The sequence below is a fragment of the Equus przewalskii genome, chromosome 9, assembly GCF_037783145.1.
Source record: "Equus przewalskii isolate Varuska chromosome 9, EquPr2, whole genome shotgun sequence".
NCBI lineage: Eukaryota > Metazoa > Chordata > Mammalia > Perissodactyla > Equidae > Equus > Equus przewalskii.
The window spans coordinates 35,033,049-35,055,051 of NC_091839.1; the positions used below are offsets into that span (position 1 = coordinate 35,033,049).

The window sequence follows — 22,003 nt, forward strand, 5'->3', positions numbered from 1 at the left end:
GATACCACCACACATACACTACAACGACTTAAATGAAAAAAGATTTGTGATACCATTGTTGCCAAGGATTTGGTGTAACTCTCATATGCTCTTGTTGGGAATGCAAAATTGTATAGCTACTTTGGAAAACAATTTGACAGTTTCTGATAAACTTAAATATAAATTTACCATATGACCCAGCAATTCCACTCGTAGGTATTCATCCAAGAGAAACGTATATGTATAATGTATATTGAATATTCGTAGTGGCTGTCTTCACATTATCCAAAACTAGAAAAAAAATGTCCATCCACAGGTCAACGGATAAACGCATTTCAGTAATCTAAATAATTGGATACTCTTCAGTAATAGAAAGGAACAAATTGCTGATAAATGCAATATGAAGGAATTTCAAAATCATGCTGAATAAAAGAAGCCACACACAAAAGAGTATCTATTGTGTGATTCCATTTATATGAAGTTCTAGAAAAGGCAAACTAATTTATAGAGACAAAGTAGATCACTGTTATTTGGGGGTGGGGTGGAGGGATGTTGACTACCAACATTCACAAGAGAGTTTTTGGGGTGATAGAAATCTGCATCTTGATTGTAATGGTGGTTACATGGCTACCTTTGTCAAAACTCATTAGACTATACACTTACAGTGGATGCAGTTTATTGTACGTAACTTATACCTCAATGGAATTTCTCTCTCAACGGAAGAGAGGAAGTGGGGAACATAAAACTTAGAATGATTCTGAACATGTCTTCTTAAAAATGGATCAACAGAACCTCCTAGAACCTCCCAATGAATACTTTACACAATCCCATGAGCTGGGATTCTGGGTCTAGACCATAACCTTCAGAGCCAGGTCCATAAACCCTCCTCTGCTTGTCACCCTGCTTGAGGCTTGGTTGAGGGAAGTCAGGTGACCTGTCTGCTATTGGCCAAGTGAGTGTGCTCATTAGCCTCTCCCCTCAGGTGTGGGAGATTTAGACTTAGGGTTAAGTATAGGAATCCTGATTTTGACCTCAGACCTAAGCTAATTTCCCCAGCCCAGCTTTACTAGTTGAAAAAATAAATATAAAACGTTGGTGCCTAAGTGAAGCCCAAGTCCATCTAAACTGTTTAAAAGTCGTGAGTGTGCTGGTTAATTTTGTACATCAACTTGACTGGACTATGAGGTGCCAGAGATTTGGTTAAACATTTTTCTGGGTATGTCTGTGAGTGTGTTTCCTGAGGGAGTGAGATTAGCATTTGAATCCATAGACTGAATAAAGCAGATTGCCCTCCTTAATGTGGGTGGGCATCATCCAATCTATTATTAATGTCCTGAATAGAACAGAAGGCTGAGCAAGGGAGAATTCTCTCTCTGCCTCAGTCTTTGAGTGGGGACACTGGTCTTCTCCTGCCTTTGGATTCGGACCTATAGCCTCCGCTCTCCCAGGTCTCCAGCTTGCCGACTGCAGATCTTGGACTTAGTCTCCATAACTCAGGAGCCAATTCCTGAAAATAAATCTCATTATGAACATATATATGTACGTAACATGCATGTATGTTATCTTTATATCTTTATACATATGTGCATCTTTTTGATATATGTATATGTGTGTATATATTTATATATACGAAATCGTTTCTGTTTCTCTGGAAAATGCCGACTAATATATGCAGCAAAGGTGTATGACCAGCCCCCTGAGAGGCCTGGAAAGCCTATTAGGATATTACATATTACACACACTGAAAACTGGTGGCTAGACTAAAAAGCTCGGAAGCCTCCATCCACAAGAAGTTTTCATATTTTGCATTCCATATTCTTTGGTACAAACACTGAGAAAATAGAACCTTGAACAATATGAACAGAAAGGAATTTGGAGCCCTAAAACCAAAAGAAAGAGTGGCCTTCATTCATTTGCGTGTTGGACCAATTCTATTCCCTGGAATAGGCCATATAATTGGGATAATTTTTAATTCAGGAATGCAAGCATTTCGGACAGGGCAGATTTACCCTACTCGCAGTGCCATAAAAAAGAATTTCAGATTCACAATTTTAGGCTCCACAATACTCTGTGATAAACTGCCTTATGTTCTCTGTTTCCTGTAACCCCTGACCTATCCACCTACTCCACAAAGACTCTGTGAGGTAGAATTCCCAGTCTCAAATAATTGTGTATATTGTTCCGTTTTTCCCTTTATGGGTGACCTGATCCTGTAATAGGTTCCAGAAAAGAAGTGAGAGTCATAACAAAATACATCATGAAGTAGTCCACCCAAAGAATAAAGTTGTGAGGCATATGTATATTTAGCTCGAAATATGTAAAATAAATGAAGAAGCCTTTATTAGTCTAATCTTTTCTAAAAGTGCATTATCATACACAAAAAGTTACATAACTTTAAATTAAATATATATTTTACATTTTCCAAATACCCTAGATAGTGCATCCTTTTATAATATTTAAATTTTACAATATTTCAAAAAGTATGAATTTTACTAAGAATTGTAAGCAATTTCTTTCAATACGTCCTTTCTCCAGGGGATTAGTGGCTATCGTCTTTCTAAGGACTGACAGTCAATTGCAAAGGGACTGTGTGTGTTAAGATGGGGGACCTCTGAAGGACCCTCTTAGGCTTTAAGTCTCTTCTGTTACATTCATGGAACTGCATAATGGCTCCTTCTAAAGTCCCTTCTTGGTGGCCAAGGTGACTGTTTTTATTGGTAAATTCAGAAATAGTAATAAAATAAAAGATTTGAAAATCCTCAAAGAAAACTAGAGTGAACAGTCTGCCTGATTCAACCACTGTTTGCAAATATTTATTTTTTCATCTCTAAACCTCAGAGTGTGTTTGATTTGAAGCACTAAAACAGCAATTGCTCTGACCCACAGAAAATTTTTATGCTGAATAAACAACCTCATAAGCTGAAGCCTAAACATTTAGTGTGGATGTCTTCACACAGCATTCCCCTTGTGAAGCATCTAGAATTCTGGTTCTCAATTGATTTAATTGTCATGTCACTTTGGAAAACTTCCTAGGATCTTAAGGAATGCAGGCCTTACACTTTAAGGTGTAGTTCTTTATAAGACAAAGAGTATCACTTGTTTTTCCTTAGGATGAAACAGTGTTTGCTCTTTCCCAATCTAATCGTAAAAGGGGATGTGGAATGCTGGTACCTACTGAATATGCCGTGTCTCTTCAGATACAAAAGCCAAGGTAAAAAGACTATTCTCTCTACCTCAAATTGTTTCACAAAATTATGCTTTTTGTCTTTTGAGAAAGACTATTTTACTCTAGTCTTCATATACTCCTCCTCTACAAATTAAAGAACAGGAAGATATTTCCATTTACATATTAGAATCAGTTGAATCTACACACTAGCTTTAATTTATTGAAAGATGTAGCTTTTATACAGTTAGCATTCGTAGTACACAGCTGAACTGAAGAGCTGTAGTGGCTTCAGAACATTTCTTCTCCGAACTTTAAGCTCTATGACTTTGTCTTCCACCATCTCCATGACATTTTATGAATTCTGGTGATGTTCATCTTGTGACAACAGGCACATTTCACATGAGTAGACTGAAGCTGGATCAAGTGATCAAACCATCATCAACACTGTCAGTCATCCACCAGCCGCTAGCAAGTTATCAATGACACGTTTGGAAGATCAAGTCTAGGGAATCAAATCGCTATTACTAGGCATAACAGAATTAACAGAATCAAAAGCAAAGGGTCAAATTTCTTTATATAACCAGGTCTAGTAGGTTTTTTCCATTGCCTGGAATGCTTTTTTTCTTGCTGATCTCATGGCTGTTTTCTTCTCATCCTCTACCCCTCATCTTAAACTGTTGCCTCTTCTGTAACCCCTCCCTTAACCACTCTAGCTAAGTAGGTCTTACCCCAACTTTGTTATTCTCAACCTTGGTACCTTTTTTTGTTTGTTAGTTTTTTTCATATAAATATCACGATTAGTATTACTAAGTGCATCCTTGTTTATTTTTTGCTCATCTGTGCTCCCAGCTAGACAGCAAACTCTATTAGGGGAGAAACACTTTCATTCAACAGAGTAGATGTCCAGCCTGGTAGTATCTGGCTCATAATAGGCATACAATGAACATTTGATAAGTGATTAAACAAATAATGAATATGTAGATGTTCTTCATAAAAACTAAAAGGATAGACAATCTCGAGTTGTGAAATTTTAATTTATTTATATCTTTATCAATTTCTGCATTTCTTCAGATTTTCTATATGAAGATATGTTATATTTATCATAACATTTTCAAACACTTCAGAAAGTAATAGAAAAAAACAAAAATATTTCCATAACATAAAAGTTATCTCCCAAAAGAGAAGCAGAATTTAAACTAATTATGGTATTTTGAAAGCAATTTTTATACAGCAGTAAGCATAAAGTATATATTTGCTGACTAAATGATTAAGCCCATTATTAAGCTTGACTAAATGTCATTCTGGAGTGAATGCTTTCTGCACATTTTCTGTATTGCCCTTTGTGGCTCCTAGAAACAAGAGAATTGTTCCACAATGTTCCATAGTTATAGCAAAAGACAATTGTCTTAAGATAAAATGACAGATATTTTAGCAGGGACAAAGGAAAGATGAACCTGGTGTCACATTTTCAACTTTCTATCCTTGGTAGGAGGACAGTTTGGGGATGCATTAGAAATGAAGTGATTAAAAGTCAGACATTCGTTACATTAACATTTTATACATAGGAAAAATTATAGGTAATTAATTCATATCACAAGAAGTAAAAATTAATTGACGCTAAAAACTGGATTAAATGGGTTCAATTTTGTTTTCAACATTTAAGAATATAGATAGTGATTAGAAAAGGGTTCAGAAGGATGAATAAACAAATCTTATTAAAGGAATAAAAATAGGTACGTAGACTAAAAAACAAAAACAAAAGTTTGGATTCTTTGAGGAACACAGATCTATTGGTTATAATTGATATTTCACGGACATTGTTTGGAAGAAGGAAGATTATTCTGAGGAAAACATTGATCGACTGATCTTTTACCTTATCAAAACTTAGATAAGAACCCGTGAGTATGAGTTGCAGAGAAGTTGGTCAGATATAAGGAAAACAACTTTTTCCTTTTATTTACCATTCCTGAAATCTACTTTTCGCGTACTTTTAGGAAGAATTTCCTGATGTTGGATAAGTCAATACTGAAAGGAGATGCTAGCAAAGTCACGGTGCTACAGTCCTTGGAAATCATTGAAAATTTGAAAGTTTATTACGAAAACACAAAATCTAATATTCTTCTTGATCTTATGTCAAGAAAATCAACACAGTGAGTACTTCCAGCTCTGATGTGCTATCATATCCTGCCAATATGGGATAAGGATAAGGACTTAGAAGAATCTAAAACAAACTGCAACTAAATCCCCAGCGACCCACTTTCCTCCCCCCACCTCCCATACACCCGGCCCCAGGACCACTTGTCATTTTTCTTCAAATCATTTGCCCTACTCTCTCAGTGAAGTTCTGATTATTTGAAAGCTCATACATGTAAAAGATCAAGTAAATGTGGTTTTCATATTGATTTGGCAAACCATATACCAAGAAAAGTAGACAGAGTCATTGCAAAAATTAATCACAGATTGTTGGGTGATACAGTACAGTGCCATACTTGCTTTAGTTGAGCCAGGTCGAGAACAAATGTTTGATTTTTAAAATCTACAGTGATACAGAACCCAGAGATTTAGGCAAGAAATATTACCAGTTGGTGGTCCTTCTTTAACTTACTATTACTGTCAGGGCAAACACTGATGATTTATCCGGGGCTGAATTTCACTCAGTCAGCAAAAGGCATAAATTTCATGTTAATAAAATAGACACTGCGTTGAGTAAATTATTTCCAAGTCAATGAGATCAATGAGTATGTTGTAATCCTGATATGTCTGCATCATCAATATTGCTGTTCAGATCTCTTTCAGTTATTGATTACATACCATATATCTTATTTCAAACCAAATCACATCTGAGGTCAAGCTAGAAATGTTTAAACATTTTAGGACAAGTGTTTTCCCACAAGACTTGCATCAAGAAATTACAGGTACTGGAAACCAAAAAAACCAAACCCATTTGTGAAATGTCTATGTATTTGATATACTTCAAGGTAAAGACCAAATATGTTCTCATTAGGTCATTGTGGCTTCGATTACCAAGTTTCTTTACATTCTAATCCAGCTCTTAGAAGATGCTGCATATTTCCAAAGGACTCGTAGGCCTACTGTTCCATGGAGGTCTTGCTTTCCCACAAAATGAGTCATTGGAGATTATTCAGTCTTTCATGATGAAAGCGACACTGAGAACCTTTATTTATAAGTTGTCTCCAACAAGAGAGGAAAGAAAAGATAAGACCTAGAAACCCCTCAAAGCTCTGTAAACCAACTATTCTTACCCAGTGAGTTCTACTCAGCATCGGTTGAGAGAAACTCCTACTAAAAGCTATCAAGAAAACAAAACAAAACAAAAACAAGCATTCTTCTAGGCCTCAAAATGGAGCTTCCCCTTATGCCAGATTATGAGGCATGTATTCTCTACCAAGAGAAAAACAAACTCAGGAATCCCTATTATTACCTAATTCTTTTTTTTTTTTTTTTTTTTGAGGAAGATTAGCCCTGAGCTAACTACTGCCAATCCTCCTTAGGAAGACTGGCCCTAAGCTAACATCCATGCCCATCTTCCTCTACTTTATACATGGGATGCCTACCACAGCATGGCTTTTGTCAAGTGGTGCCATGCCTGCACCCGGGTCCAAACTGGTGAACCGTGGGCTGCCAAGAAGCGGAACGTGTGAACTTAACCACTGTGCCACCAGGCCGGGCCCTTATTACCTAATTCTACACTAGATTTCAATCCTTCCTAAAAAAGATGTGTTCTTAATAACTTTATAGATTCAGTCAAATTTATTCCCACTTGGTTTACAGTAGCCAAGCCTTGCTTTTTAAACTTCTAAAATGGGGCTTATAAATATTCTTCAACTTGCCTAACTGAAGAATTTCTTTTTATAATGCTCAAGTGTTCTCATTTTAGGATTTTCTATTACTCTTTGTTTACTGACACTAGTTCAAGATAAAACTTATTATTTCTCTAAAGTCTCTGACTGAAGAAGAAATGTCAATAATTGTGTATTTGCGTCTTATGTCATCAAATTATCAAAGACCAACCTTTGTAGCTTTAGATAAGTGCACTTATCTTTCACTTACTTATCATTACAAGCGAAATATGTCAAGACAGAGTTGATCAGAAGGTTGATAAATATTTACTTTACTGGGAAAACCAGAATAAATACTCTGAGTAGAATATTGGCTAAAAAACATCTATCTTGGAATAGGTCCAGGGTTTGGAAATTAATTTATCAGAGAATATCTGTATTTACTTAGGTACAGATTTTCATAAGGAGAAATCTGAGAAATTCCAAGAGCTTTTGTCCCCTATCAAGACTTACATATTTTGGTATCAGTTCTCATGGGCCCTCCTCAATATACACAGAAAGGCAAATAGTTCTGGGATCCTTATATCACTAGTAGTTACCCAATGAGGTGAGAGCTTATTGTTCTCTACTGAAAGACTCCATGAAAACCAGAGGAGATTAAACTCTTTAATAGATAAAGAACTGGAAAGACAGAAAATCTCTATGTATGACCAATGTTATAAACTCTTAGAGCTTTTCTACAGCAGTAAGCTTTAATGACACTCCCAGTCTCCCCCCCACCACCCCCGCTGCTCCAAAAAAAGTGTTAGGTTTCTTACCTGCTCAGTTTGCTTTGTTTAATGTTAAATTCCCACCATTCAATACAAAACACTGTAGTTGTAACTCTTTTTCCTAGTTCTGAACTTGAGTTGGTTCCCATTAGGATGTATACATATGTATGTATTGACAACTAAACTACGATTTTCCTTCACTCCTCTACAAACTACTTCTCTACTTCTGTCATAATTGCTTCCTCTTCCTTCCAGTGTGAGTGAAAAGGATCTGGCAACAGCCCCTAGGCCAGTGCCCCATGTTCCTGGATCTACTCTGAGAGCCCTGAGCATTCTGGAAGGCCTAGTTCTGACACCGTACCAAACATCTTAGAAAAGGTTGTTAACTACCAGCAACACAGACAACCCACAAGAACCCCTTATGTAGTCACACACATATTCGATCAATTATTGAAGTCCTCTGGTACAAAAGAACTTGGAAATTTGGATTTAGGCCCCAGTTTTACCACTTATTAGTTCATAAATATAAGCAAGTCACCTCGTCGATACTTCCATTTTCTTTATTTTGCAATTGCAAAGGCATGTTCTGCCTAAGGTCCCACAGACATCCAGCATACCTGGGTCCCTACATGGACCTCTGGGCTGTTGTTAGCTTAAGAGGAGATCATGTTCCTGCAAGTATTTGGAAACTGATTAGGTGCTATACCAATGTATGTGGGATTGCTTCACACAAATCACTGTGCTAGATGCTATGATGGATACAAGGAATTCACAAGCTGGTAAGGGAGATAGTGCATGTATTCAGGTGTGACACATAACAATTAGCACTACTTGAGTACCAACCAGTCAGAGAGTTCCAGGGTATACCACCAAAATATCAGTTCTAAATGTAAAATCAAAATAATATATTATAAACAGAGGAAGGTCTTGATTTTGTGTGTGACCTGCTCTATTACATGTTATACACTGTCACTCCTATAGTCTAATGGCTGAATTCAGACTTTCTGATGAAGGGCAAAGAATTATTATTTGCAGCTATCACATGTTAGTCAATGGTCGAATTCAGCAGTGTCACATCTTTGTATAGCAATGCCTATTTGTACAATTATCATGATATTTAATTGCATTTTTGACTTATTGTTTCATAATAAATGGTAAAGATAAAAAAATCAAGAAACTAAAAATAAGAATTATGGATCTCACATTTAATAAAACCGAAGAAAAGATAGTATCAGGTAAGCTAAAAATTTCAAATTATAGCTTAGACACTTATGAAATTAAATGTCATGTGAAATTAAGACAGTAGACCATATGTTCAACTGTTAAGTAAAATAGTAGAAGGCTTAGAGAATATTATAAAAGACCACATCGTACTAAAGGTAAATATTTAGATTTTACCATTAATAGTATTTTTAGCACAATGGGAATAAAACATTTGAGCATGTTATTTGAGTTCTAGTACCTTTTATTTTTCAACAAGTTTTCAGGAACGCATTATGTGTGAAAGTTGGAGAAAACTGATAGAAAGTGCTGTGGGAATTGGCAAGAGAAAGAACTTTCTAGATGGGAGGATAAGAGCTGAGTCTCAAAAGAGAACTAGAATTTGAACTTACAAAGATGAAAAGGACATTCCACATATAGAGTTCACATTGATCAAAATCCTTGAGGTGAGAAAATGCAGGGCATATATGAGGAATGGGCAATCACTGTTCCTCATTAGAAAAGGTGATGTCTTCTGGAAAGCAGCAGAAAATCATAGTTAGGAAGTTAGAAATAGTTGCAAAATGGCAAATAAGATTTCAAACACTCAACATACCTCTTTGCAACCATTGTTTTTCAATTTTGCCTACAAGTGTTTCTTTTCCACAACTAAAGACACTTGACCATCACATTTATGCTCTGAACTCCACTCCCAGTTTTGAGATACACTTCCTAATCTGAGCGAGAGGAATTTAGGGGACTCAAGTCCAAAACACTGGGGCGAACATCAAGTTATAGTTGCTGTTAATGCATAACGACTTGCCATTTGTAAAATAGGTAAAATGTGAATCTTAATTTTGCAATTCTGGTCTGGTCTCTGCTGAGTGCATCTCGATTATGGTAACCTGGACCTGTCCTGTCTCCTGGCCAGCCAGTTTTAGGATTACCTGCCTGTTATAACCTGATTAGTGCCCCAAACCATTTTGGAACGGAGTCATCATTTCCCCTGTCCAGCCCAATGGTTAAGATCCTTCCCTGTGATCCAAGTTATTCTCAGCACCAACTGCCTTTTTGTACCCAAGGTCTCTGCATGTCACCAGCCCCCCAGTTTCCCATAGCTTTCCTCTGTCCACTTGTTGAACTCCAATGGTCATCACTTGCCTGGTCATTGTGACTCTTGCCTGCACCTGAAAGTACCATGTTCTTCCTGTTGATTTGGCCTTTTTCCTGGTGATCACAGTTAACTGACTCTAGCAGTAGGTCCTACTGCCCTAACCTGCTACAATTAATAGAGTCATTCCCAGCCATGAACTGACAGATGATACATTTCTTCCTCCCTCTTTCTAACTGTCTGTATTTATAAAATATAGCCAACACGGCATACCGTTTTTCAAGGCTTCATCATGAACTACTAACCTCTTGCCATTTGTGGTTTAGGCACTAAAATAACTCTTACCTTTAAAAAAAAGTGGTTGAGACGTGCAAGCAGGTGTATAGGATTCCTCAGTAAAGAATCAGAAGTGTTGGTTTCAGATCATAGTCATTGAGTGGCATATTGCTTCTGTCAGTGACAGAACAGTGACTGCATTTGTGCTGCTGGGGCCAGTCTTTAGAGGGTAGAGGTGGACAATGACTAATCATATGCATTTTACAAGTGTGTGATCACACAGCAGTGAGGGTGGATCAGTTGCTCAACCAAATTCCTGAACCTACACTCTCTGAAAAACTAATAGGAGGCACTGAAGGGAGGGCAAAGGAAGGAAATACACTGCCTGTCTCCACCAACATCCAAAGTCAGTGACTGACAGCCCTGGCTAGGATTAGGATCAGCGGAGAAGCTTTTAAAAGCAGCAGATGCCCAGGCTATACCCCAGAGTCTTGGAGAGTAGGGAGGATTCTGATGAGAAGCCAGGGTTGGAACTCCCTATTCTATGATCAAATTGGGGAGTAGGCGAAGATTTATGTAATCAATATCCAAAGACAGGTTAATGTGCACAGCAGCAGTAATGTGTGCCTTGAACAAAGATAAACCATGCGGGGATTTAAGAAATTATATTATCTTACAGCTTGCCATTTGTCCACTTCCTGTTGTTCATATCATTTCAGAATTATCTAAACGCTGTAAAAATCAGTGAATCCAAAACAACCCTGATGATAAAAAACACCTGGAGTTCTCTTTAAATATACAAATTTCAGAGCCCTACCGCAGTACCACTGAGTCAGAATTTCCAAAAGCCTGGAAACCTGGGTTTTAGCAAGTATCCCAGGTGATTCTTAACATCAAGGAAGTTTGGAAAACACTGATCTGGACAGAGAAGACATTAGGTGGACTTTGAAACTGTGATACGGAGCCTGTGACCACCTGATGAGCACATTAGGAGAGGCACACACAAGCGTGAAACTCTCCCACTGCCTGTACAGCAATCACCCAGACTTCTCACAATTCCTTGACTATTCTAAGCCCATTTCCATATCAGGGACTTTGCATCTGCTGTTTACCAGACTGGAAACTTCTTCCTCCAGCTCTTCGGCAGGTGGAATCCTATTCATCTTTTGCCATGTTCTTAGTAAAGCCTTCCCTGCTCTGCTTGACTAATCAGGTGCCCTGTTAAAATCTCTTTGCACCCTTTCCTTTACTTCATAAGAATCATTACTGTTTCTGGGTGACTATCTCTTGTGATAACGCTTTAGTGTCTGTCTCCTACACCAGATGGTCAGCCCCTGTGAGTAGGGCATGCCATACAAGTTCACAGTTTTATCTCCACTATTTTACCACAGCAATGCATCATAAATAAATGAATACGTGAATGACTTACAATGCTCAGTGGTGGCATGTAAAGATGGAGTAAGATAGTGGGGAGAGGTTTGCTGGAGTGACTGAGATGAACATGTGCAAAGCCAGAAAGCCGTTCAGAGGGAGGAGAGGATTGTGCTGGGCTCTGAAGCAAGCAGCAGCGGACTGGCATAGCACAGAGGAGCAGAAACATGCCAGGTGGGCGGAAGGCTCTCTGAATGCCCTGGAGAAGAGAGACAGCATGTATGCGCTCTGAAAAAGGAGCCAGGCAGCTTGAATTAAGCAGAGAGAACAATCAGGCTATGATGAAAGTGGAGGACAGTTAGATAAAGAGTGACTCATGATCAGTTTTGATTTGACGTAAGCAGAAACTCAGAGATCCTGCAGGGTTCAGAGAAGGAGAGAGATGATCAAAACAGAGCTTGCAGGGGATGACTCACCTTCTTTGTGTAGGACTGAATGAAGGCACAGGACTAAAGATACTTGAAACCAGCAAGGAGGCTATGGCAATCAAATTGCAGTGTAATTAGGAATCAAAATGGGTGCCCTATTTTATTTGGGTTTGTCCTACCCAGTGCCACAAAGTGTTTGTTTGACGCTAGCTAGAAATATGATAACAGCTGTAGACTAGAGGAAGGGCAGGAGTCCTAAGAAAGAAGCCATAAGACATGGATTAACTTCATAGAAGAAGGAAGAGAATCAGTGAAGATACTAATTTGTAGACCCAAAAGGTTGTATGCTGCAAAATGGGATGGAGAGATACAAAGGCAGGGAAGTCTGAGAGCAGGAGGAAATTATGAGCTCCCTTCTAAGTACTGAGTCATAGTGTGACAATTAAGGAAGCTTATCCTTCATTCAGTGAGAATTATAAGACGTGAAAAGGGCCTGAGAATAAGAAGGCCTCAGTTGCCACATGATCATGATCTCTGAAACTTGAAGAGACACCCATGGTTATCAGGCTGCTGGAGGAGATAGAAATGAATCCCAAAGGACGTTTTCTAGAGTCTCTGTCTTTCTAGAATGTTCAATTGTATTTGATGCTTTTGACAACTCCCTTCCTTTTATCATCATATTTTTGGTAATCACTGAAATCCTCCCCTTCCTTCTTACTATTATATTTACTATTACTATTTTCTCTCTACCCAGTAGAATGCCTCTAGCTTTACTATTTTTCTTTTAATAGCTCTATTGAATATCTCCTGCTTGCTGAAAATACATTGGAATGACTCCCTAAGACACTCCCTGCCTCAGTATAGAGTTGCTTCATCCAGACCATCCTGATTTTCTCACCTGGATTATTGAAAACAGCCTCCCTGCTGGTTGCCCTGCCTCTAATCTCCTGCCTTACCATTCATACGCATCCAGCAGTAAAATCGCTCTTCTATAATTCAGATACAATCATGCCTGCTCCCCTGCTTACCATCAAATGACTCTCTAATACCTTCAGGCTGAAGGGCAGATAGATTTGCTATTATAAAAGGTCTTTAGGTTGTGTCCCTTGCCCTGCTCGTCTTCTTTATCCCTCTCTGTGGGCAGCTTGTACTTCTCACTACAGTCACACCAGTCATCTCGAAGGAGACATGCTGTTGCTTCCCTCTCTACCTTTGTAAGTGGTGTTACCCATAGCTAAGTGCTCTTTATCATCCTTTTTTGCCTGATAACTTTTATTTTTTCCCAAAGCTTCAGTCATCAACCCCTCTAGGATGTCTTCCCTGATTCCCTCTGTGACTCTCCCTTGTGCTCAAACAGCTGATTGTAGCGGAAACAATCAGAAAGCAGCTGGTTGCCTTGAGTGGAAAACTCTAATTTGTGTGTCTATTTTTTTAAAATTTTAAATAAAATATTATCTTCTTTAGGCAAGGATGGCATCTCTCATACGTCCATTTTCTATGCACAGTGCCTGGCACATTGTAGAAACTGACATACTGTTTGAAGAAAAAAGGAAGAAAGGAAAGAACAGAGGAAGGAAGGGATAGCTTTTCCTCCCTCCAAAAGTTCTTCCAAAAGGATGAGAAGAAAGGGAGAGAGAGTGCAAAAGCCAGATTAGCTGTTATAACCCAAATTGAAGAAGATTGAGTGAATTAGATGAGTTTGGCAGCCATTAAATAGCATGAACTATTTTTTTATAATTTCTCACCATTTCAATAATTCCACGTGAAGCATTGTGTTAATCACTGATGCCAGGTACTGTGCTGGTGAAGGGAGGTGGTATAAAAGTGAATAAGGTTTGGTGTCTGCCCCAAGGCCCTCACAGTTCGTTTGGGGAGACATTCAGACATATGTTGCATTGATGCCTGACCAAGGCCCATGCAGTACAGAAGAGGGGGCAGCCAAACATACCGGATAGCAGCGTGGTTCATGGATGTTTCAAAAGGCCAGTGACTGAAAAAGGATGAGTAGAAATGTGCCAGGGACGGAAAGGGAGGAAAAGCATTCTAGAGAGAGAACAAGGCATCTTGGGGAATGGAAGAAAGTTTGGAGTGATTGCCCTAAGCCAAATACTCCTCCTTGTTGTTTTTAGGAACTTGAGGTAGAGAGAGATTAAAATGTGGTTCTAGCTCCTTTCTCAAATATCCTCAGGCATGTTGGTTCTGCCATGTTCTCTCTCTTTTGCAATGCACCTGCTGCCCTCCTTCTCTCTCTTCCCCCCACATCATGTTTGTCCAGTGGGCTGACCATTCCTCTCTCCTCATTCTTCCATGATTCCCCACACTGCAGTGTCCAGTGCACCCAATCACCACCTACCTTCACAAGACTGTTCATGACCATCTTCTCCCACTAAAGTGGGTCAAGAGGATGGGGCAGTGGTCTCACTATTCATTAAACCCTCCTAGTAACACTCACCCTCAGAGGCATTCTGGTAAATAAATTCTTCTATTATCATGTTACAGGATTCATCATATTTCAACATTGTCACTAGAGGACTCTTCTGGTCATTCTGAAAAGAAAAATACATGCCTATTTAAGTGATGGGCTACCTTGGTCAGATGCCACTGATAGTTTCTATTGTTATCTAAGTGGGATGTTTGGAAAGGGAGAGAATACTGCCACAGCACATCCCCAGTGCTGTTACCACATATGCCCTGAGCCACTCTTGCATACAGAACTGACTCCCGGGTAGACCATTGTCAGAGCCAGCCTACAGCTGCTCATGTCTGAAGGCTCTTTGTGAACCTGGAGGCTCCTTTGGGGGTGTTTCATGAACCTAACACCGGCTGAGCAACTAATATGCACCAAGCTCAGTGCTTGGTGCCCTTGTCATTTCACTCATGCTCATAATCAAAGAAGAAATGTATGGTAATTATTCCAGTTTTCTAGATGAGTTATCACAAGAATAGATATTTTAAATATTTCACTCAAAGTAACAAGCACTTCCTAAATAATTGGAGAAGCTACCATTTGAATTCAGGTATATGATACAAAGGACGCCATTTTTCCTGGTATGTTCCTAGGCACTCGTTCTTCTCTGCCCAGGAAACATTGCTAACAAATCATGACAATATCACCCACATGGCTGAATGCAGCCTCAGAAGCTTTGTAAGAAGTGCTCCATGTTTCCCCCAGTAATTGATAGGAGCATCCAGGCTCAACATGATTGCTTCCTATAGTCATTGCTTTGGCCTTAACAACTTATCTATAACATAGAAATGAGGAATTTAAGAGAGCAAGAAAGTAGACTTACCTAAATTGTAGGGACTTTTCAGCTTTAGAGTTGAAACAAACCCAAATAGTCTCATTCCTTGAGAACGTGCCCCTCCTACCCAGTTACATATTCTTACTCTGCCCACATTTTCCATCTCATCTCTTTCAGATTAGTCATAAAATTATGAGCTGCTTATGTGTCAACATCAAATTGTCAACTGTTAGTCCTACCTTAGAATAGCATTTTAAATAGTCTCTTCTCTTCAGAGCCATTTATTCAGAATTACTAACTTTATTCTTGAGAATAATTGGGCCCGTTAGTAATCTAAATCTCCTTGTTTACCTCTTTGCCATTTTCTTTCTCTATAGAAAATATATCACTACATGGGGACAAAAGAAGTGGTAGATTATAAGATTTCTAATCTATTTACTGGCAGTGATTTATTTCACCTGAGAGAATTCCAGAAGCCTTTCTCTAATAATACCGAATGTTTAACATACATAGAGCTACATGGCAGCAAGTTAAATGCTCACACATGGATATGCCTATTTAATTCTCAAAACAACCAACTTTGTAAGGTCAGTGATGTTAGTACCACCATTACACAGATGAGAAAATTGAAGCTTTCAATAGATAAAGTAATTTGCCTGAAATCATAAATCTAGCCAAGGCATGGTGCCGGTATTTGAACCTGGGAAGTATGTCTCCAAGTTTTTCAAGCAGGACATTATACCGTCTCCCACCATTCACTACACACAAGTCCCTTTGCTTCTTATAGGGCCAGCTACTTCCCAGCAAACAACGTGGCCACAGACAATAAAGGAGACTGATGCCATGGCAGAATTAGTCATGCAGTCACTCAGAATCATCTGAAGTCTCCACCCAGCTACAGGCCCTCCCTCTCACCCATTCTGTGGAGATCACACTCTGCAGTCAAAGAATTGATGAGTCTGCCTCATGAGGCCCTGTTGGTTCTTTAGCAACTGAATCTTCTTCCAGTCCAAGAAATGCAGGATACACCTGTATCTCCTCCCTTGGATTTGATGCCTTCTTACAGAGGCCAGTGTGCACTGTGGACTAGCCCTGTCCATGGCTGGGTTTTAAGGTGCTTTTTCCCAGCTTGGGTCAGACCTGCTGGTGGCCTTATCCCAAGGACTGACGTCTGGGATTCTGCTTTGTCCTTGTGTTTTATGTTAGGCCTGAAAATTCCCTTACAGCAGTCGATCCAACAGTGACAGCTCTGAGTAATACCTACATATCAGGTCTATAGCTCATTTATCTATAAATTTGGTTACATTTCTACACATCTATAAGAGCATAAGAGAAAATAATCTAAATTTATGTGATTAGCTTTTTTTTTTTTTAAAGATTTTATTTTTTCCTTTTTCTCCCCAAAGCCCCCCGGTACATAGTTGTGTATTCTTCGTTGTGGGTCCTTCTAGTTGTGGCATGTGGGACGCTGCTTCAGCGTGGTTTGATGAGCAGTGCTATGTCCGCGCCCAGGATTCGAACTAACGAAACACTGGGCCGCCTGCAGCGGAGCGCGCGAACTTAACCACTCGGCCACGGGGCCAGCCCCTATGTGATTAGCTTTTGATATCATAGTGGAACTGACCAAGAGTTTTTATTGTCTTACAATAATGCTTCTTTATCCTTAATAATGTCTAAGTATTAAAGAGTTCAAATTAACATTTTAATACTAAAAATTCAGAAATGACAAAAGTAGGTTCATGGATATTACCACACTTTAGACTTGTTATAATGAGAGATTACTTTATCTATTGTTGTAATGAGAGATTACTATAGGTAAGTAAGCAACAAGATAATTTATCATTTTTATGTCATATTAGTGACCTAAATTAGAACTATTATAATTTTATAGTTTTCCTGATCTGTAAGTCCACCTAAATTTCGTCATCAAAACTTCCCCATTCCACTATCCAGGCAACAAATTAAAAGGTTTAATAGTTATTTAAATCACTGTGGAAAAACCAATAGAGCTTAGAAAGCTCAAAATTCCTAGCACCTTTCACTTGTGGTGGGAAGTTTTCATTCAGAGTTTGCTTTACTGTGGCATGGGCTCCACGAGGGAAATGACACTATGTTTCATAATTAGGAGATGCAGGTTGACTCCCCCCATATAGGTTACCTCTCTGAGGATCCACAGTGTGGGTGTGGCCTGGACCACTCCTCAGTGATTTCAGCTTCAACCCAGGAGTCTACAGACAGTGTAGACTAAATGGACTCCATTAATAACCAACCCTTAACAGTAGCTAGCATATTCATTATCAGTTACATCTTCAGCAAGCATTTTAGAACTCCTGCAAAATATTGTTTACAGGACTGGGCCTAGAAGAGGCTAAGGAAGAAAGAAGTACTATTATAAAAAGTAGAAGAGGATCAAAGACCACTTCACCTACTTTATGAACTTGCCTGGGGCTGCTCCATCTATGGGACTCCAATTCATCTTTGGCATGAATGACCTATGTTGCCAAACACTTGACTTTACATAAAAAGGCAGAGAAAGACATCAGACTTGTGCCATCTGGTATTATTGTTCTTTTTTTGAGGACTAAATGTAAAATTAAAATGTAAGGAGGAAAACAATGAAGATTGTAGCTGGGGGAAATGAAAACCACATTTTGATGTTTATTTCTCTGGTCTCATGAGGTTAACTTTGTAACAAACAAAGGGATGTGGTAGATTAAAAACTAGCATTAATATAAAGAAATACAGAAATGAATCAAGTATTTAGACATGGAAATATACAGATCTTCAACTTTAGTTTGTACAGCTGTTTGATTTAAAGCGTAGAACTATTCGTTGAAAAGAGTTAGAAACCAAAATCATCTTAGAGATCCATGAAATTCTAAAATGGCCCCATTTTCCTGGTTGAGGCTCAAATTATTCTGATCACTTTAGTTTGTCTTGGATAATTTTTGTTCAGTTGGATTACATAATGATTTTTGCTATCTCACTCACAGAATTTATTTTGCCATTTTCCCACAATCTAGAAGACTTTTAATGCCCATAATATTGTTTATAAAAATAAAGGTCAAGATCATTTTTACAATTGCTTAATCCTAAGATTTTTTGTCTTGGAAAGATCTATGGGTTCTAATACTGGTGAATCTATAGAAAATTTCTGGTAATTCAAGAAGAGCTTTTTGGCCTTTTCCTATCTTCCTAGAATATTGTGATAATCAAGGAATATAGGTTGGTACTTATTTTGATGTACAGAAGGGCAAAGAACACATTCAAAATAATAAAATGTGAACAACACAATATTCAATTGGATTCCATGAGGTTATTTAGAGAATACAATACAACTTTGACGAGAGGACTCCTGGAAGAAGCTAGGAATGACATTTCCCTGCATACTTGTAAGAAAAAAAAGATTCTCGATAATAAAGCAGGAGAATACCTTCTTAACAGTTTTAGAGGGAAGGAAATCCCACAAAAACCACCCTGTGAGACTAGGGTAGACCAAGTCTCAGACCAGGGTAAGAAAAATACAGTGTCAAGGTAGCTAATTTCACTCTGCTGATTTTAAAAGATAATCAGTATGGTTCATGAGGCCTCCACAGAAAGTGAAAGTAAAACTCTTATTTGATTTAACCCTGTTAATTTCAAACGCATCCTGTACAACTGTTGGCCAAAACAAGTACATTATTTGGAAACATGGGCAGTTTTTTTTAAATGAACAGAAAATATTACTATTATTTTTTTAAATCATTGACCATAGACTTGAAGAGTTTTTTTTGGTTGAAAAGGAGTCTATTCCACGTTAAAATCTTACGAGTGATTTCTAGGCTAATCCCCAGTGAAGGGAATGCACACATCCAGTGTGCATCAGCGGCCCTTGCATTAATAACAATTTCTGAATTTCCTTGCAGGTTTTTAAAAGGTTAGATTTGTTGGTTGTGTACAGACTAAATGCAATATTTCATGGATCTAGAACTTAAAATAAGAGGATGCCATAAACTGAATGTTTGTGTCCCCCCAAAATTTGTATGTTGGAACCTAACCCCCAGTGTGATAGTATGAGAAGGTTGGGCCTTTGTGAGGCAATCAGGTCATGAGAACAGTAGTTAGGTCATTGGTGCCTTTATAAAAGAAGCCTCAGGGAGATTCCTTGCCCCTTCCACCAGGTGAGGATACAGAGAAAAGACAACTGTCTATGAACCAGGAAACTGTCTCTCAGGAAACTAAATCTTCCAGAACCTTGATCTCAGACTTACTAGCCTCCAGAATTGTCAGAAATAAATTTATGTTTGTAAAGCACCAGTCTGTGGTATTTTGTTATAGCAGCCTGAAGGAACCAAGAAGAGGGGAGTGTGGGGGGAAGTAAAGAACTAATTTCCATGATAATCCAAGAAAAGAACATGCATAATTTAGACACAACTTGCTAGTAAGGATATCCTAAATTTATGAAATTATGGAAAAGAGAAAGGTTACAAGTTGAATGTATCTTTTGTTCTTGTTTCTGGTCTTCAAAAAAATGCCCAAAAAAAGGAGAGGGAAAGATGAAATAAGTTTGTGAGTTGCCGACTGTAGTTGGGAAGTGAAGCATTGATAAGTGAGTGTGCATTTATGTGTGTGTGTTTGGTTTTACTGAAAACGATCCCTTATCTTTTTTAGAAGTATGAGACATATATTAAAAATAAAAACAAATAATTGAGTTGAATAGAAGTAAGGGATATCATACTGATATTATTTATGAAGATTAACAATTTAAATTCTTCTTAATCTTGCTACAGCTAAAATCAAACAGATTTTGCCACTAGACACAACACAACAACATTTTAGGCATTTCACAAAGCCTTAGTGTGAGCAGAGGCCAACGCAAACATAAACTGAGGAACAGCCAGTACCAAAGTTTCAAACCCTCTTCAAAGGAAGGCAATGGTGTTGAAAATTCCATGGCTTGAGATACAATGATGCATCCAGTTGTTTCATTTCATACTTTGTAATTAAATTGGAATTATCAAGATACATTTTGGCTTTCCAAATAATCCGATAAATATTAAAAGACCTTGAAATGTTAATCATTGCAAATAAAATTAGTTATGTGGAGATTATTTCGAGAAACAAAACCTCATTTGATTGTTTTACCTACACTCAACCCTTCTTGAAAGGCCTGCCTTAAACGGCAACAGTCCTTTCAACCTGCCTGCCTCTCACGTACAAAACAAAGTACACAGGCAGTCATTTGATTGTTTGGGCTTTTAAACTTGGCTCTGAGTCCTTTGGAGCATAATCCCTTTACTGGAAATTCAGTTAAAGTAACTCCTTCAACCTCCAAAGCTAGCCAGACAAACGTCATTTCCTGTCTTCATGCTTTCTACACCACTCTGCAGATTCAGCACTGATGGCCCAGAAGAGTATAGCTTTTGACAGCTGGGCAGGTTGATGAAAAACAATCTTCTATCACTTGGCATCTATTTCCCTCTCTTCACTTTGTTTATCTACAACCACTGTCAACTTTGGCTGCTCATTAGACACCTAAAGGGAGTTTTAAAATCTCTCCTCTCTCCCAGGAGATTTTTATTTAATAAGTCTGGGGTGGGGTCCAAATATGAATTTCTTTTTTTTCTTCTTCTTCTCCCCAAAGCTCCCCAGCACACAGTTGTAGATTCTAGTTGTGAGTGCCCCTGGTTGTGCTATGTGGGACTCCACCTCAGCATGTCCTGAGGAGCAATGCCCTGTCGGCACCCAGGATCCCAATCAAGGAAACGCCCGGCTGCCCACAGTGGAGCAGGACAACTTAACGCCTCGGCCAAAGGGTCAGCCCCCAAATATAAATATTTTTAAGAAACTTTCTAGGTAATTCTAATATGTAAACAGAATTGAGAAGTTCCTGTTTACCGGGAGTAAGGATGGAAAGCTGAAGCAGGGCAGGAAACCAGGCTGAGAGTGGCCTCCTGATAACCAATCAGGATGCCCTGAGCCCCCTTTCAGTGAACCAGTCAGGATGCTCTGAGACTTCTCTAGTGAACCAATCAGGGTAATCTGAGGCCGTCAGTGAACCAACTGACCTGGTCTGCATGAGATAGACTCTAAGACAATGCTCCTTCAACTTGAACGTGCACAGGAATCACTTGGCCATCTTGTTAAAATGCAGATTCTGATTTAGTAGGGCTGCACGGGTCCTGAGATTCTTCCAGGGGAAGCTGTAGCTGTTGTTCCACAGATCACCCTGAGTACCAAGTATTTAGGATAAATCTGGTCCCATAATAATAATTTGGTCAAGTTCCTTTCAAAACCTGTTTAAGTAATACTGATGCAAAAGGGTGTAACACAAAGCTATTTATAATAGTGAAAATTTAGAAATAACCTAAATGTCTCATAGCAAAGCCAATATGAAGAGATAATATTCAATGTGTACGTTAACGAGTTTTTAAATTGCATAAAAAATCAATAAAATGTAAAATGAAAAGAGTAAAATATAAAATTATATACAAACTATACAGGAATAACCCAATTACATTCAAATGGATGGAAATAGACTGAAAGAAAGTGATCAAGTATGTTAATTGATTATGACAGGTTTTGTGATTATGAACACCTTTAGTTTCTTTATAGTTTTCTGCATTTTCCATTTTATCTAATTAATATGTTTTATCTTTATAATAAGGTAAAAACGTATTA

General features: G+C 38.4%; 1 long non-coding RNA gene across 1 annotated transcript in view; it reads right to left on the minus strand.

Annotated features, from left to right (window-relative positions):
- Positions 1–9,326: 9,326 nt before the first annotated feature.
- Positions 9,327–22,003, minus strand: part of LOC139073622 (uncharacterized) — a 43,955-nt gene continuing 31,278 nt past the window's right edge. The window contains exons 3-4 of the long non-coding RNA XR_011522542.1: positions 14,554–14,647; positions 9,327–9,450 (exon numbers count right to left, since the gene is read on the minus strand). This is a non-coding gene — a long non-coding RNA (uncharacterized lncRNA). The remainder of the gene's footprint in view (positions 9,451–14,553; positions 14,648–22,003) is intronic.